The sequence below is a fragment of the Musa acuminata genome, chromosome BXJ1-10 (genome assembly GCF_036884655.1).
Source record: "Musa acuminata AAA Group cultivar baxijiao chromosome BXJ1-10, Cavendish_Baxijiao_AAA, whole genome shotgun sequence".
Lineage (NCBI taxonomy): Eukaryota > Viridiplantae > Streptophyta > Magnoliopsida > Zingiberales > Musaceae > Musa > Musa acuminata.
In genome coordinates this window covers 12,930,809-12,946,962 of record NC_088336.1, presented here as the reverse complement: position 1 = coordinate 12,946,962, position 16,154 = coordinate 12,930,809, and positions in this window count along the sequence as shown.

Below are 16,154 nucleotides of genomic sequence, written 5' to 3'. Positions count from 1 at the left end.
CATTCAAAACCGAAAAGCACATTTCATTACATAGGTCATTACTGTCGATAGTGTATACATTATTTTATTTTAAGACAATCATAGATGTGTTTTTGTGTGGTTTTTAATAATGCAAGCATTAGATTCAAATTTAATGATGTATCCTTTATCACACAATTGGCTAATGCTTAAGAGATTTTGCTTTAAGCCATCAACCAATAACACATCTTCAATAAAGAAGTTGGATTTGTTACCTATGGTTCATTTACCAATGATTTTACCCTTGTTGTTGTCTCCGAAAGTGACATATCCTTCGTCTATGCTAGTGAGCTTAGAGAATTGAGATGGATCTCCAGTCATATGCCTTAAGCATCGACTATCAAGGTATCATCTCTTGCTCCTAGCTTGTGATGGTATATTTTTCTACAAAAAAAAAGGATGATTTTTAGGTACCCATTTAACCTTGGGTGCCTCAAAAATCGATCTACATAGCTTATCATGTTACATTGAGTCATTTGAGGTTCTTTTAAGAATCCAAATCAATTTATGTGGACTATATTTCTTGAATGGACAATGATTAGCTACATGCCCAAATTTACAATAAAAGTTACATTTGTTTCGGGGTGAAACATATAATGTAAGGCCTTTAACAAAGATGGTTGGATTTTGGTGAGAGCTACTCACAAATCTGATTCTGCCTTTCCTATGAACGTGACCCTTGTTGGCAAGGATCATATTCAAGGACTTGCTACCAATCTTAAATTTCTCTAAGATTTCTTTGAGTAGCAAGTTTTTCTTTCTAAGTGTTTCTAGTTCATCACATTTCGTACATGGAGCTAAACGATCATTATGCTCAACTTTTAATCTATCAAAATCACTAACAAGAGAAACATGCTCCTTTTTTAACAATTTATATTTTTTACTAATTGATTTGTATTTATCAAATAAATCATAAAAAATATTTAATAATTCATCAAAGGATAAATTTGCATCAAATGAACTTATTACCTCATCTCCAATGGTCATTAGTGCATAGTGAGCAACTTGCTCGGTGATGGTAGGCTCCTCTTCTTCGGATGCACTTGAGTCGTCCCATGTTGCTTTGAGAGCCTTCTTCTTTGGTTGCCTCTTCTTAGCTAGGGGACATTCGCTCTTGTAATATCCCGACTTCTTGCATTCATAGCATATTACTTGATCTTTCTTGGGTTCAAATTTATTTTTAGTGTCATTTTTTAATTTATTCTTTTTTTATGAATTTTTTAAATTTTCATGTTAAGAGTGTCAAATCTTCATCAAGGTCCTCATCACTTAAGTTTTCTTTCAAGTGGTCTTCTTGGGTTTTTAGTGTCATATCCTTCATGTTCTTTAGAAGGATATCCTCAAGCTCTTCATGAGCTTTACAAGTTATTTCATAGGTCATTAGTGACCCAATTAGTTCTTCGAGAGGAAAATTATTTAGATCTTTGGGCTCTTGAATGACTGTTACTTTAGGGTCCCAACATTTTGGAAGGGATCTTAAAATTTTATTAACAAGTTCAAAATCTGAGAAACTTTTACCAAGTCATTTTAGACCATTGACGACATCCGTAAATTGAGTGTACATGTCTCCAATGGTCTCACTCGGTTTTATCCGAAACAACTCATAAGTGTGCACTATAAGATTATTTTTTGACTCCTTTACTCTACTAGTACCTTCATGAGTCACTTCGAGTGTATGCCAAATATCAAAAGTCATTTCATAAATTGACACTTGATTAAACTCATTTTTATCTAATGCATAAAATAAGACATTCATAGCCTTGGTATTTAAAGTAAAAGTCTTCTTCTCCAACTCATTCCAATCGTTCATTGGAAGAGAAAACTTTTAAAAATCATTTTCGACAACGTTCCATAGCTCAAAATCCATTGAAATTAGGAAGATCTTCATTTTAGTCTTCTAATATGTGTAATTCGTCCCATTGAATATGGGCGGACGTGTAATTGAATAACCCTCTTGGTTGCCAGCAAATGTTATCTCTCTTGGGTTTTAAACCAAACGAGAGTGAACCTTGCTCTGATACCAATTGCTAGGATCAAGAGCGGCACTAAGAGGGGGGGGTGAATTAGTGCAGCGAAAAATTCTTCGATTTCGTAAAATATTTCATACATTCGATGGAAATCGATTCGGAAAGATAGTAACTTAAAATGTACGAGAGAGTAAACGTAGTGAAAGCAAGATAAGGAGGAGAAGCAGTTTGTTATGAAATGATTTGTAGTTAAAGTAAATTGCTCAAAACAAAATGCAAACCAGAATTTAGAGTGGTTCGATCAATGTGACCTACATCCACTTTCGAATTCCTCCTCTATTGAGGTCATCGACGTCCACTAAAGGCTTTCTTTCAATAGGTGAAGACCAATCACCTTTTACAGCCCTTTCTCCTTTTATTGGGTTTCGGAGAGAACCCTTACAAGTCTCACACCTCTCTTGAATGATCTCAAAACTTAAAAAGGGAGGAGGAATCTAGCACTTGTTTACAACACTTTTACACCCTAATAACTCGATATTATAATCACACTTCGGTACCCTTTCATGCAGAAAAAAGTAGGGTATTTATAGGCCTCAATGGCTTTCAAAAATGGAGTCAAAAAGTGTCTCATCCCAGATTTTTGGGGTACTAGCGGTACCACCACCATTACTAGGCAATACCACCGCCTGTCACCTGACACTAGGTGGTACCACCGCCTAGTCTAGGAGGTACCACCGCCTAGTCTAGGAGGTACCATTGCCTGACAAAGCTCGGAAACCGAGCTCTAGCGGTACCATCGCTTGACAGGAGTGGTACCACCGTTGATAGCATTTACTTCCGGTGGTACCACTGCCCAGACCACCTGGGGTGCTGCTTTCCGAGCAGTGCCACTGCTGACCAAGAATTCAGCATCCTGGTTAGGCCTTGAATCCAGCCCAACTCCGAGCCCAGTTGGCCCCTAATAGAGTTGATGGGATTACCTCCCAAATCAACTCTAATTATCGTTCTAACTATGATTAAGGCAAGCATGGTCCGGTACGTCGATTTTTCACTTAGCGATCCTCCGACGAACTTTTTGACAAGTCTTCCGACGAGCTTCCGGCGAACTCCTGACTAACTCTTGGCTAGTCTTCTGGCGTGCTTCCGGCGATCTCCTGATGAGCTTTTGGCGAGTCTTCTAACGTGCTTTCGGTGATCTCACGATGAACTCTCGATGAGCTCCCGGTATATCGTCCGAGTCTTCGACTCCAGCCCATCATATGCTTTACGCCTTACTACTATCGTAGTTAATCCTACACACTTATCTCAATACAAGGATTAGATCAAATAATTTATTAATTGATTTCATCATCAAAATTTAAGATTCTAACATATATAAAGTCCTCGACAGCTATTGGGCCTCATGCACTTGCTCATTCATGATGACAGGAAATGGTGGAGAGGAAAGGAGTGAGGAAATGATAGTGAAAAACCTATCAAGGGCATAAGGGAACAATATCACAATCGTTAGTGGCAAGGGGAGGTGGGCAGCATTCGAAGGGTGGCAAGAATTGTAACATCCCATTAGTCCCACATCGGAAGTGGGAAATGTGTATGATTAGCTTATAAGGGTCTGATGAGTGTACTATGTTAACTCCCACTTAAGTATTTTGGTTCGTGTTTGAAGGACCTTGGTATCAGAGCCGACCTAGCATTTGGGCAGGGTGAGAGGGCTCGAGTAGGAAAGGGCTAAGCTACCCGTGGATGGAGCCACCATTGAGTTAATCCTCACATGCACTATACTAGGGTTCGATCTGGGTTATGTCGGGCCTTAATGAGGAGATATTGTAACATCCCATTAGTCCCACATCGGAAGTGGGCAATGTGTATGATTAGCTTATAGGGGCCTAATGAGTATACTATGTTAACTCTTGTTTAAGTATTTTGGTTCGTGTTTGAAGGACCAAAATGAAGTTATTGGCCAGTTGGCTCATCAGACGCGGATTGTGACATATCTTTTATTTTGTTAAAGAAAAAGAAAAATAAATATTAAAGTGGAAAAGATTATAAGAAGGATGTGTCATCTTGTAGGGAGTAGAAGTTGAACAAACAAAAGGAGAAGTGTACACTATAAAAATATTCTAAGATATATTTTTTCTAGAGATGATTCCTTCGTAACCATGATCTACAAGATATCTACAACTATAATTTTTTTAAAAACGACAGTAAAAGGAATAAAATTAGTATGACAGGTATCAAAACTATAGCAATCGTATATTTTTAGCCAAAGTTAGAAAAAACTGTAACATACTGCAGTATAAAAGCATAATTTGTTGTGGTGATATATCATGAATGTGATACGGAGTACTGCAAGCAAATATTTAGAAGAAAACCGAGGAAGATAACCAGAATCATTAAAACAAGTACCTGATGGCGTTAGTACGAAGTACCAGGCAATGAAAGGAAAGGAGACAAGTCTGAAGGGGCAGCAGCACAAAACATGAGCTGAGAAGCTGGGAAACAGAAAAATGGGCATGCCATGGGTTGACCATTGGTCTAAGTGAACAGTGATTTTGAAGACCCAAAAAGTCTCAAGAGAGTGTGTACGAGCTGAGAGTTGGCCTTGCAATATTAAAGACTAGGTACAAACAAAGCAGATATTAGGCTGCATGTTGCATGAGTACAGTAGTTCGAGTTGCTAGTGGAAGGAACCGAAGGTAGCAAATGTGCAATGTGTCAATTGCTTTTGAGAGATGGATTCTCTTGGGAAAAGAGTACCACATTGAATGATGATTTGTGCTGCGATTGTGTCTGACCAAGTGCAACCAACATCTCTCGTTGTTCATTGCACACAACACTGTTTTCTTTCGGTAGATTATAACCAAGATTATAACCAGAACATGTCTCTGATCCATCAGATGAATACCTTATATGCAGTCGACACCTTTTTTTGGATTCGTAAAGCCAATATTCTTCTTGGAAAAGAAACTTGGGTGTAGAAATACTTTTATGTAAAGGAAAGAAACTTGGGTGAGGAACTCATTTTGATACACAAAGAGGGAAAAGAATTATTCCGCTTTAACATATTTTTCCCAACAAGTGGTATCAAAACAATAGGTTGTTATTTAGTGCTAGTTCTTTCTTGTGTGAATGAAATGGAGCAGTCAGATGGTATGATTAAATTGAACTCATTAAATTATTTCACTTGGAGACGTACGATGGAAAATTTACCTTATTGCAAAGATTTGTATAAGTCCATCAAAGTTAAAGATAAATCTTCTACTATGGACGATGAAGAATGAGAAGTTCAACATAGAAAAACTATTTCCTATATTAGAAGATGGATGGATATAAACTTGCTTAAGCATATTTCAGATGAAACCAGAGTCGATATTGTTTGGCAAAGGTTAGAAAACCTCTTTACAAAAAAGATAGTGGGAAATAGAATTTCTCTCATCAGAAGACTTGTAAATTTGAGGTATAAAGATGGTAGTAATATTGTTGAGCACATAAGCTTATTTCAGAGTCTTGCAAATAAGCTTGTTGGTATGAAAATGAATATAGATAATGAGATGCAAGGATTACTATTTCTCAACTCTTTACTAGAAAGTTGGGAAACATATGTGGTGACTATTTATAATTCCACACCAGAGGGGACTGTAACTATAGATATGGTTAAAGATGGTTTGCTAAATAAAGATGTCAGAAGAAAAGAACTGGGTGAATCTTCTTCTGGGGCATTTGTTACTGAAAAATAAGAAAGACGTGGAAGAAATCATAGTAGAAATCCACATGGTTATAGAGAAAGATCCAAGTCTAGAAGAGATATCAAATGTTTCCACTGTAATAGACCAGGTCACATGAAGAAAGAGTGTCGGTTTTGGAAGCGAGAACAGAATGAAAGGAAGAAAAATAAGAAAGAGATCAATACAGTTATTGCTGAAAGTCATATCACTATTGTTTGTGATGATGGTTGCATCAGTCTTGTAGCTCAGGATAGTAATTGGATAATTGACTCTAGTGCTTCATTTCATGTGACTTCTCATGATGATTTCTTCAGGTCTTACACTACTGGTGATTTTAGTAATGTCAGAATGGGAAATAGTGGTACATCTAAGATTGTGGGTATTGGAGGTATTTGCTTGGAGACCAGTATTGAGAGATACTCAAATATGTAAGGCATGTTCCAGATATTCGTCTTAACTTGATATCTATATGCAGACTTGATGATGAGGGATTTGCATATTATTTTGGTGAAAGCAAATGAAAACTCACTAAAGGTTCTCTAATTGTGGCAAGATGAAAGAAATTTAACTTTTTTAATATCATGGAAGCTAAGCTACATAAAGAAGAGATTAATACAATTCAAAAAGGTGAAAGTATTGGTCATATCAGCAAGAAGGGACTTCAAACTCTTGCTAGAAAACAGTTCTCACTAGAGTTGCAAGATACATCTCTTAAATCTTGTGATTATTGCTTAGCTAGAAAAATACATAGAGTTGCATTTCATATATATCCATCATCTAGAAGATCATATGTTATTGATTTAGTTCATACTGATGTCTCTTTATTTTGTTACTTTTATTGATGACCATTTTAGAAAAGTATGGGCTTTTGCTTTGAAATCTAAAGACCAAGTACTCGATGTTTTCAAAGAGTTTCATGTCAATGTTGAAAGAGAAACTGATAGAAAGTTAAAGTGTGTTCGATCAGATAATGGTGGTAAGTACAAGGGTCCTTTTGAGAATTATTACAGGTTCCATGGTATCAGGCTTGAGAAAACAGCTCCTAAAACTCCTTAGTAGAACGGCATGACAGAAAGAATGAATAGAACCATTAAAGAAAGGATTAGGTGTATGCTTTCCCATGCCAAGTTACCTAAGTCATTTTGGGGGGAGGCCATGAGAAATACAGTTGACCTAATAAATATTTCTCCATTAGTTCCTCTGAAAGGTGATGTTCTAGAGAAAGTATGGAAAGGAAAAGATATATCTTATAATTATTTGAGAGTCTTTGGGTGTAAAGCATTTGTTCAATTTCCAAAGATGAAAAGTTCAAGCTTGATAGTAAGGTAAAAGCATGTATCTTCTTGGGATATGGTCATGAAGAATTTGGATATAGATTATGGGATCCAGTAAATAAGAAGATTATTAGAAGCAGAGATGTTGTATTTCTTGAAGACCAATTGTTTAATTATGGTGATAATGTTGAGAAGCCAAAAACCTTTGTTTATATTCCTTGGAGTTTGGGTCTAGTTCCTTCACCTGTAGTTCATGATAATCATGGGGGAGATGAACAAGAAGATCATGGTGAGAATATAAGTGATGATACTCCTACAGTTGATGATGCTGAACCAACTGAACAAGCACCTCCACCACCAATTGAGATTCCATTGAGAAGATCCATTAGAGAGCGATAACCATCTACTAGATATCCTCTATGTTGAATCTCGGATTTTGATGATGAAGTCAATTGTCATTTGTTGTCTAATCTATGTGTTGAGATAAGTGTGCAGGATTAACTACGATGAAAGATAGACAAGCAGTAGGAGTTGCGCCGGAGTCAAGTTCATGATCACGTTGGGAGTTCGAGAGTTCGACGGAAGTTCGGACGGTCGTCGGAGGTTCTGCGAGAACAGATCCGAGAAGTCCAGAAGCTTGCCAAGCGAAGCTCGTCGGAACTTGCCAAGTGGATCGTCGCAATGTCCAGGAGTTTGCCGGAAGTCCGCAGGAGCATCACCGAGGGTTCATCGGATGATCGACGGAAGTTCGCCGGAAACTCGCCGGAAGGAGCGATTGACGCACCGAAGCAAAGCTGCAGAAGTTGTCTTAGATTTAATCGTAGTTAGCACGTTGATTAAGTTGGAAAATGGGAGGTGATCCCATTGGCTTAATCTTGGGGCAATTGGGCCCCTGAAAGACTGAAATTGGGCCGAATGGAATGAACCATTCGGACCCTGATTGCACCAGGAGGTGCAACCGCCCAGGCCAGGAGGTGGCACCGCCTGGGCTAGGCCTTCCAGCGAGACTGGGCGGTGCAACCTCCCCAGCAGAGAGGTGGCACCGCCTGAGCTCAGTCTTCGAGCTAGACTGGGCGGTGCAACCTCCCTGACAGAGAGGTGGCACCGCCTGAGCTCAGTCTTCGAGCAAGACTGGGCGGTGCAACCTCCCCAGCAGAGAGGTGGCACCGCCTGAGCTCAGTCTTCGAGCAAGACTGGGCGGTGCAACCTCCCTGGCAGAGAGGTGGCACCGCCTGAGCTCGGTCTTCGAGCTCTGCCAGGCGGTGCAACCTCTCCAGTCAAGAGGTGCAACCGCCTGATCCCAGAATTCCGGGATTTTATTGTTTTAAGGTCCAAATTTGAATTGGGTTGGGGCCTATAAATTCCCCACCCATTCAGCACTGAAAAGATACAGACCTACACCGAAATCTTGATCTTTTCTGTGATTCTAAGAGCTCAAAAGTGTTGTAAAGCCTTTAAGTCTCCTCCTTCTGTTCTTCAAGTTTTCAGTTGTAAAGTGAGGAGAGAAAGGTCTGTAAAGGTTGTCTCCTGAGCCTGTCAAAAGGAGAGAAACTGTAAAAGGGCAGTTTGGCTTTCGCCTATTGAAGGAAGGCCCCTAGTTGACGTCGACGACCTCGTCGGTGGAGGAAGCCAAAAGTGGAGTAGGTCAAGGCTGACCGAACCACTCTAAATCTCTGGTTTGCATTTATTTTTTAGCACTTTATCATTACTGCAAACCTCCTTCATTACTACTGCTCTCTGCGCTTTCACGAACAAGTTCTAAGTGCTGTTCTTCCGAATCTGCATTCAGACGTAAATTCGTATTTTCGTACATTACAGTTTACGTTTACGTTTGATTCTGCAGAACTGTCTTCCGTGCTTTTACGAACGAGTTTCTTTACAGTTTACACTTACATTTTGATCCTATTGATAACTGCAAACTGTCCTCTACAATTTTACGAACGAGTTTCAACATTTAGACGTAAAACTGCATTTAGACGTAAATCGGCTTTCCTCGCACAATCATCAGATCTCAGTTCACGTTTACGTCTTGATTTCAACTGCATACTGCCTTCTGCGAGTATACAAACGAGTTTCAAAGTTCAGACGTAAATCTGCGTTTAAGACGTAAATCTGCGTTTAGACGTAAATCTGCGTCTAGACGTAAATCTGCGTTTAGACGTAAATCTGTTTTTTGCAGATTACTTTTTGAGCTGTATAACAGTAGCACATTGTCTTTATACTTCTGCTTAAACTGCTCCTAGACGCAAACTGTGTTTAGACGCAATCTGCGCTTAGACGCAATCTGCGTTTAGACGCAATCTGCGCTTAGACGCAATCTGCGCTAAGACGCAAACTGCGCTTAGACGCAATCTAAGTTTAGACGCAATCTGCATTTAGACGCAAACTGCGTTTAGACGCTAACTGTGTTTAAACGTAAACTGCACTTAATCATAAGTAATCTTAGAATCGACTTTTGCATCAAAATAGTCTTTATCGAACGAACGCAGCTTTCATTTTTTAATCGCTGAAAAATATCCGCTGCACTAATTCACCCCCCCCTCTTAGTGCTCTCGATCCTAACACTCTACACGAGTATGTTATGCTAATTGATGGGGGAGAGTTAGAAACTTACCAATAAGCTATTCTACATGAGCATAAGAATGAGTGGGTTAAAACCATACAAGAATAGATGAGATCTTTGCTTGAGAATCACACCTATGACTTTGTAAAGTTACCTAAAGAGAAGAAAGCTCTCAAGAATAAATGAGTTTACAAATTGAAGTCTAAAAATAATAGCTCATAACAAATATATAAGGCACGACTAGTTGTGAAAGGATTCAGTCAGAAGAAAGATATTGACTTTGAAGAATTTTTTTCTCCTATAGTGAAAATGTCCTCTATCCGAGTTGTTCTTGGTTTGGCTACCCGCTTGAATTTAGAAGTTGAGCAACTTGATGTGAAAATAACATTTCTTCATGGTGACTTAGAAGAAGAAATTTACATGGAGCAACAAAAATGTTTCAAAGTCAATGGAAAAGAAAATCTAGTGTGTAAACTTAGGAAAAGCTTATATGGACTCAAACAGGCATCAACACAGTGGTACAAGAAATTTAATTCCTTTATGATGCGCTAAGGGTATAATAGAACCACATCTAATCATTGTGTGTTTATGAAGACATTTTCAGATGATGATTTCATTATTCTCCTGCTATATGTGGATGATATACTAATTGTTGGTCATGATGCTAGTAAAATTAAAAAGCTTAAAAGAGAGCTAAGTAAGTCTTTTGCCATGAAAGACTTGGGATCGGTGAAACAAATACTTGACATGAAGATTCTTCGTGATAGGAAGAAAAGGAAGATTTAGCTATCTTAGGAGACTTACATTGAAAAGGTTCTTGAAAGATTCAACATGAGTAAAACCAAAGTAATTGGTTCTCCACTTGTAGGTCATTTCAATCTTAGCTCGAAACAATGTCCTATAAGTGAGAAAGAAAAAAAAGAAATATCCAAAGTGTCTTACTCATCTACAGTAGGCAGTTTGATGTATGCTATAGTTTGTACTAGGCCAGATATAGCTTATGCAATTGGAGTTGTCAGTCGATTTCTCTCTTAGAAAGGAACATTGGACAACAGTGAAATAGATATTAAGATATCTAAGAGGTACTTCCAGGTTTTGTTTATGTTTTGGCAATAATGAACTTGTGTTAGAAGGCTATACAGATGCAGACATAGTAGGTGATACTGATTCCAGGAAGTTCACTTTGGGGTTCTTGATGACATTTGTAAGGGGAGCAGTCTCTTGGCAATCAAAGTTACAGAATTGTGTTGCTTTATCAACCACATAAGCAGAATACATAGTAATTACTGAAGCCTACAAGGAAACTTTATGGATAAAAAGGTTTTTATAGGAATTGGGCCTGAAATAGGAAGGACTATTTACTATAACAGTCAAAGTGTCATTCAACTCTCTAAGAATTCAATATATCATTCCGGATCCAAGCATATTGATGTGAGATATCACTGAATTCGTGATATGCTAGAGTTAAAAGAATTACAGTTGGAAAAAATACATACCAATGAGAATGGATCAGATATGTTGACAAAGTCTTTGCCTAAGGAGAAGCTTGAAGCATGTAGACGAAGAGCCGGCTTGGTACAGCTCATCATATGAGTTGGAGGGGGAGAATTGTTGGGTCCAGCTCATATGTGGGCTTGGACAATTGGGCCTTTGGAGCCCAAATCATTAATTAAACGGCAAAAGAGATATAGGGCAACAAAGGTGAGAGAGAGAGTAGCGAGCAATGAGCGTGCGCAGTGAACACGAGCAGCAACGACGGCAACTTAGAGAGAGAGAGAAAAGAACGGAGAGAGAAAGATTGGAATCTTAAGTATCTGCTTGACGATCAATGGCCAAACGTTGTCAATTTTAGTTCAAATTTTATATAGAAAATCCTTGCAGTAAGCTCTACAATCCTAACGGTATTGATCTGGGGTTTACCCTCTCTGAGGTACTTTCCTGCTATATCCATTTTGTGAGACCTAGAATTCTCTTTTGATGAGATCCATCATATGTGATGATGATATGCTATTCTTGAGCCAAGATCTATGTTCTTGATGTTATTATGATCATCTGATTATTCTAGAGAAAATTTACTATAAACCTATTATCATTATTATTGATAATGGAAGTTTGAGGTGGATTACGGTCTCGTGGTTTTTCCCACATTGGGTTTTCCATGTTAAAAGAATTGGTCTCACTGTGTGATTAATTTATTGCTCTATTATTTATGTTGTTGTGGTTGATATTTGTATTTTGATATCAAGTTGGTTTTTTTATGAGGAACTCATTTTGATACACAAAGAGGGAAAAGAATTATTTCCCTTTAACATGTTTTTCCCAATAGGATGAATGATGTGATAAAATATTTTGAGTATTTTTATGATATTTTTTCCTAATATATCTATAGAGGGGGTAAAAAAACTTTTCAAAATTTATATGAAAGTATATATAATATTGGCAAAAGACTTGGGTACTAACTGAGAATTTCATAGATTAGTAATCAAAGCATAAACTAGAAAGGGTAATGATTGCATAGCCTTTACTTGTGTCCATTGGGAAAAATATTTTTCTTTTTATTATATAACAATAATCGAAATAAAACTCTCTCTCTCTCTCTTTTGAATTAATTCAAACCAAGGCCATCCAAATCTTTGTTTGAATTACTCCACAATATGAAATCTCAAAAAATTTATTGCAACCATCTTTAAATATACTAGAGAAAATCCTAAGATTTTGAGATACACATGGTATTTCTAAAGAAATAAATTCTACTTCACATATGACTCTTTTCATACTTCAAATTTTAAACCTCCACGTAACTAAATCAAAAACCTCTTAGTTATGAAACATTAATGGAATATCATGAATTCCATACAAATCCCCCTCCAAGGATAGCTCCAGTGGAGCACAACAAGCAAAGCCATAGAGTCCGTATCTTAATTAGGATTAAGGTGCTCATTTGCAACTCTTCCATGCTAATTTCGAGACAAAGCGAGGTACAGATAGTTTATACTAATCTATCAATACATTAGAATATCCTACAAATGTCTCTTTGAAGAAATCTTTTGCTGAGAGAAAATTAATTTAAAGATATTTGGCAGAAAAAAAAATATATGTTTACAACTTACTTGTCGATGCGTTCAGTCAACAGTCACGGTACATGGTAACATGCAGCGACCCGTACTACCACATCAAAGTTGAAGCTTTTCACTGTAGAACCTGTGATGAATTGATTCTCATTTGAACGATTTATCTCGAAGCACACCCGACTTTTGGGGATTTATCACACGGTCCTTCGCTTTGTGCTTTTACCCTGTAGTCTCCTTATTTTCTTATATTTCCAAAAATATTAATCTTTTTTTTTTCAAAAATAACTTTGATTACATTTTTTAAAAGCATCAATTAAATTTATAAACAATATTGTATTATTAAAGTGGTTAATATTGGTTAATAATAATAATAATAATTATTATTATTATTATTATAAGAGTATTCTTTTATCTTTTTTAAGATCAAAACATTCCATGTTAAATGATTCTTTTTAGCTATTATTCTTTTAATTTTTATATATTTAATTTTTTTTTTAAAGGATAAACGATGAAGGTGAATTTTGATCATGGGATCTTACGATCATCCAATAAAATCCTTATCAACCAAGCTAGTTAACACCTTTGAAAAATATCTTGTGTTCTAACATCATTCATTCGATTAAATCTAACTTATTCAAACTCCTATATATTCATGTAATATTTATCATGAGGTAAATAGTGCACCATGAATATATATTTACCTCTCTTTTTTTCTTCCATAACTCATCAATGCTTTCTTAGTTGCAAAATAACTAAATAACCCTCTAACCCTTTGCAACTGATTAAAAATAAGAGAGGAGTGATGACGGAGAGATGGTGAAAATATGATCCTCATTTTATCTTCACAATTATAATTTCTCATAAACTCAATGCCATAAATTCCTATATATTTATTGGAATCATAGGATACATTCTCAATGTCACATTCCAAAGGACAACCCATTCAAAGGCTAATGCACATTTTCGCATTGACCATATTCAACACAACCTTATATATTTCCTAACATAATAAAGTAAAGTTTATTTTATAAATGGCAACTAAATAAATTCCACTTATCTAACCAAACCTCAGCTTATATCCAAGTAAATTAACCTGTTATTTTAAACGCCATTTGATTTGTCCTTTGAATCATAATAAATAAAATAAAATAAACTAGAATAAAAAAAAAATTGAATAGCCAATTTCTCTAAACATGTTTAGTTGATTTGTATGGAAATATGTACAAATTATGTGTGCAAATTTATTTTTGTGTACGTTTAATTTCCTGATCTGGTGAATTAGTGATCCTCCAAGAAATTGAAGTGGTTGAGGTACGTCGAGCTTCGAACCAGTAAACAGCAGCCAGCGTCCAAAGTTGTAGCTCGCAGGGCCAAATCTATCTGCCTGCCCCAAAGAGATCTCCATGTCTCCTCCCGGAAGAACCCCACAGGGTTAGGTCTGAGACACCAACAGTGACCACAGCCGTAGCCTTCGTGCCACCGCACAGTGACCTTGACCATATGGACACCCATACCATGCTTGATCCAACAACATGGTGCTTGTCAGCCTTTTTCTTTTTGTTATATCCCCTCCATCTCACTGTTCCCAGAGTACTCCTCCTTTCCTTTCACTCCTCTTGTCTATTTCTAGGGTTGCATTCTGGATCCTTCCCAATCCACCAATCACACAAAGGTTTCCTTTTCCTTCTCTCTCTCTCTCTCTCTCTCTCTCTCTCCCCCCTTCGGTTGTTGATGGGCATTGTTTATCAGGTAAATGTTCTTCGCGTAACGGAGGTCATAGATGGTGAGGATGATGCAACTGATGCAAGAATGGTGGTGGCTTTTACATGTCAATGGACAGTTCTCTTCATGGATCTATGTCCACTGTGAGTGCGTGGTTAAGGATAGGGCTTCATGTAATTTCACGTTGGGCTTTCGATCTGAAAGTCTCATGTGGATCTTAGGTTTTTTGCGGACGTTCTTGGGGTTTGTGGAGACCGCCTTTTTCCATTCCCATGCATGTTTAGGGTTAGGGTTTTTTCAGAATTCAGCGCACATAGTTTGGTTCAAAGACTAACACTAGTTTTCGTAGTTAGCTTAGAGCACTCGAAGGGTTTTAGTGGCCTTAAACCCACGTAGAGATAGATGTCTTCATCTTCCTCTTTATGCTACATGTTTTCACCGCATCACAACTAAGCTTGCTGTAACACGATCAACATCGCGGCATTCGGGGACAAGATGTATACGGTTTCACGGACCTCTCCTTGAAGATAAAAAAAGATGGGTTGCCTCATATTTTTCCACAGCTTTCTTGAACTTGAGATTGAAACGAAAGCTTAAGCTAAGCTCAAGAAAGCTGTGGGAAAACATGGGTAAACCCAAACATATGATTTGGTAGCTTGAATCTTCCTTAACTTTGCATGTCCAGGTATGCTAGTTCAATCTTTGACTTGGTTCTTTTCATCTCTCATCTTATGTTATTACCTCTTTGTTCCTTTTTAAGTTTTCATAGGATGTTGCTATTGTCGTTGCTGTAGCCACCGAGTCATCTCCTTCAACAAGCAGCAGGTTTCTCTCTTTAGTTGTTGTTGTTGTTGTTGTTGTTGCCAAACAGGCGTGCGGAGCACTAGTCATCGTGGAAAAGCTTTACTGCAGGATCACAATGGTGCATGAACAAACTTACATGTTTGTACTCTGATCTTAGTTAAAAGGTTATCTTTAGACTAAATTTTCAGGTAAAATATGGAACTTATCCGGTTAATGACACATCTGTTGTTGTTATCTTATCACTTATGGGTATTTTGATTCATTCCAGCAGTGGTGTCCTAATCAATTTAGCCCTGATACCATCGAGTGCAAGTCCCAAAACCAGTGACAGTTGCCAAATTGCAGCATAGCATAGCAGAATCAGTAACCTTGTCCGTGAAGAAAAAGTTTTCACCACAATAAGAGATTAAATATTTAGAAATATTGCTTAGCGAGTAACTTAATTGAATATATATATTCTATTTTTCACATGATCTACTATAGTTTTGAAACATTCCATCTATCTACTATAGTTTTGAAACATTCCATTTAGACTAATAATAGTAGTCTCGGTTACAGGCAGAATTTATCCCTTCGGCAACATGTAGAATAGAGAAGAAATCAGGAATTGAGGATGTCTATTGGTGAGAAAGAATGATGATGTATATCATCATCATCATCATCATCTTCTGAGATTAAAAGTAATATATGAAGAAGCAATCTCACTTTTCAATACTTACTCTTGTCCAAAAATAAAATAAAATAAAATGATGAAATCCCACCACCTTCATCTCTTATCTTTCTTTATCAAAGGACTATAAAATAGTATGATTAATTTAACTATTAGGATATTGATGATACTTTGTATGATTAGATTAGCGGTGAAAGCATCATGTCCTCTCTTAATAAAGTCTTGATAGTCGTTCAATACATCAGAATGATATCGATCGATAATTGTTCCTAACATCATCATAAATGAGAAATAGTATCTTCCAAACATGAGATTAGATTAGACAAATCAGAACAACTAT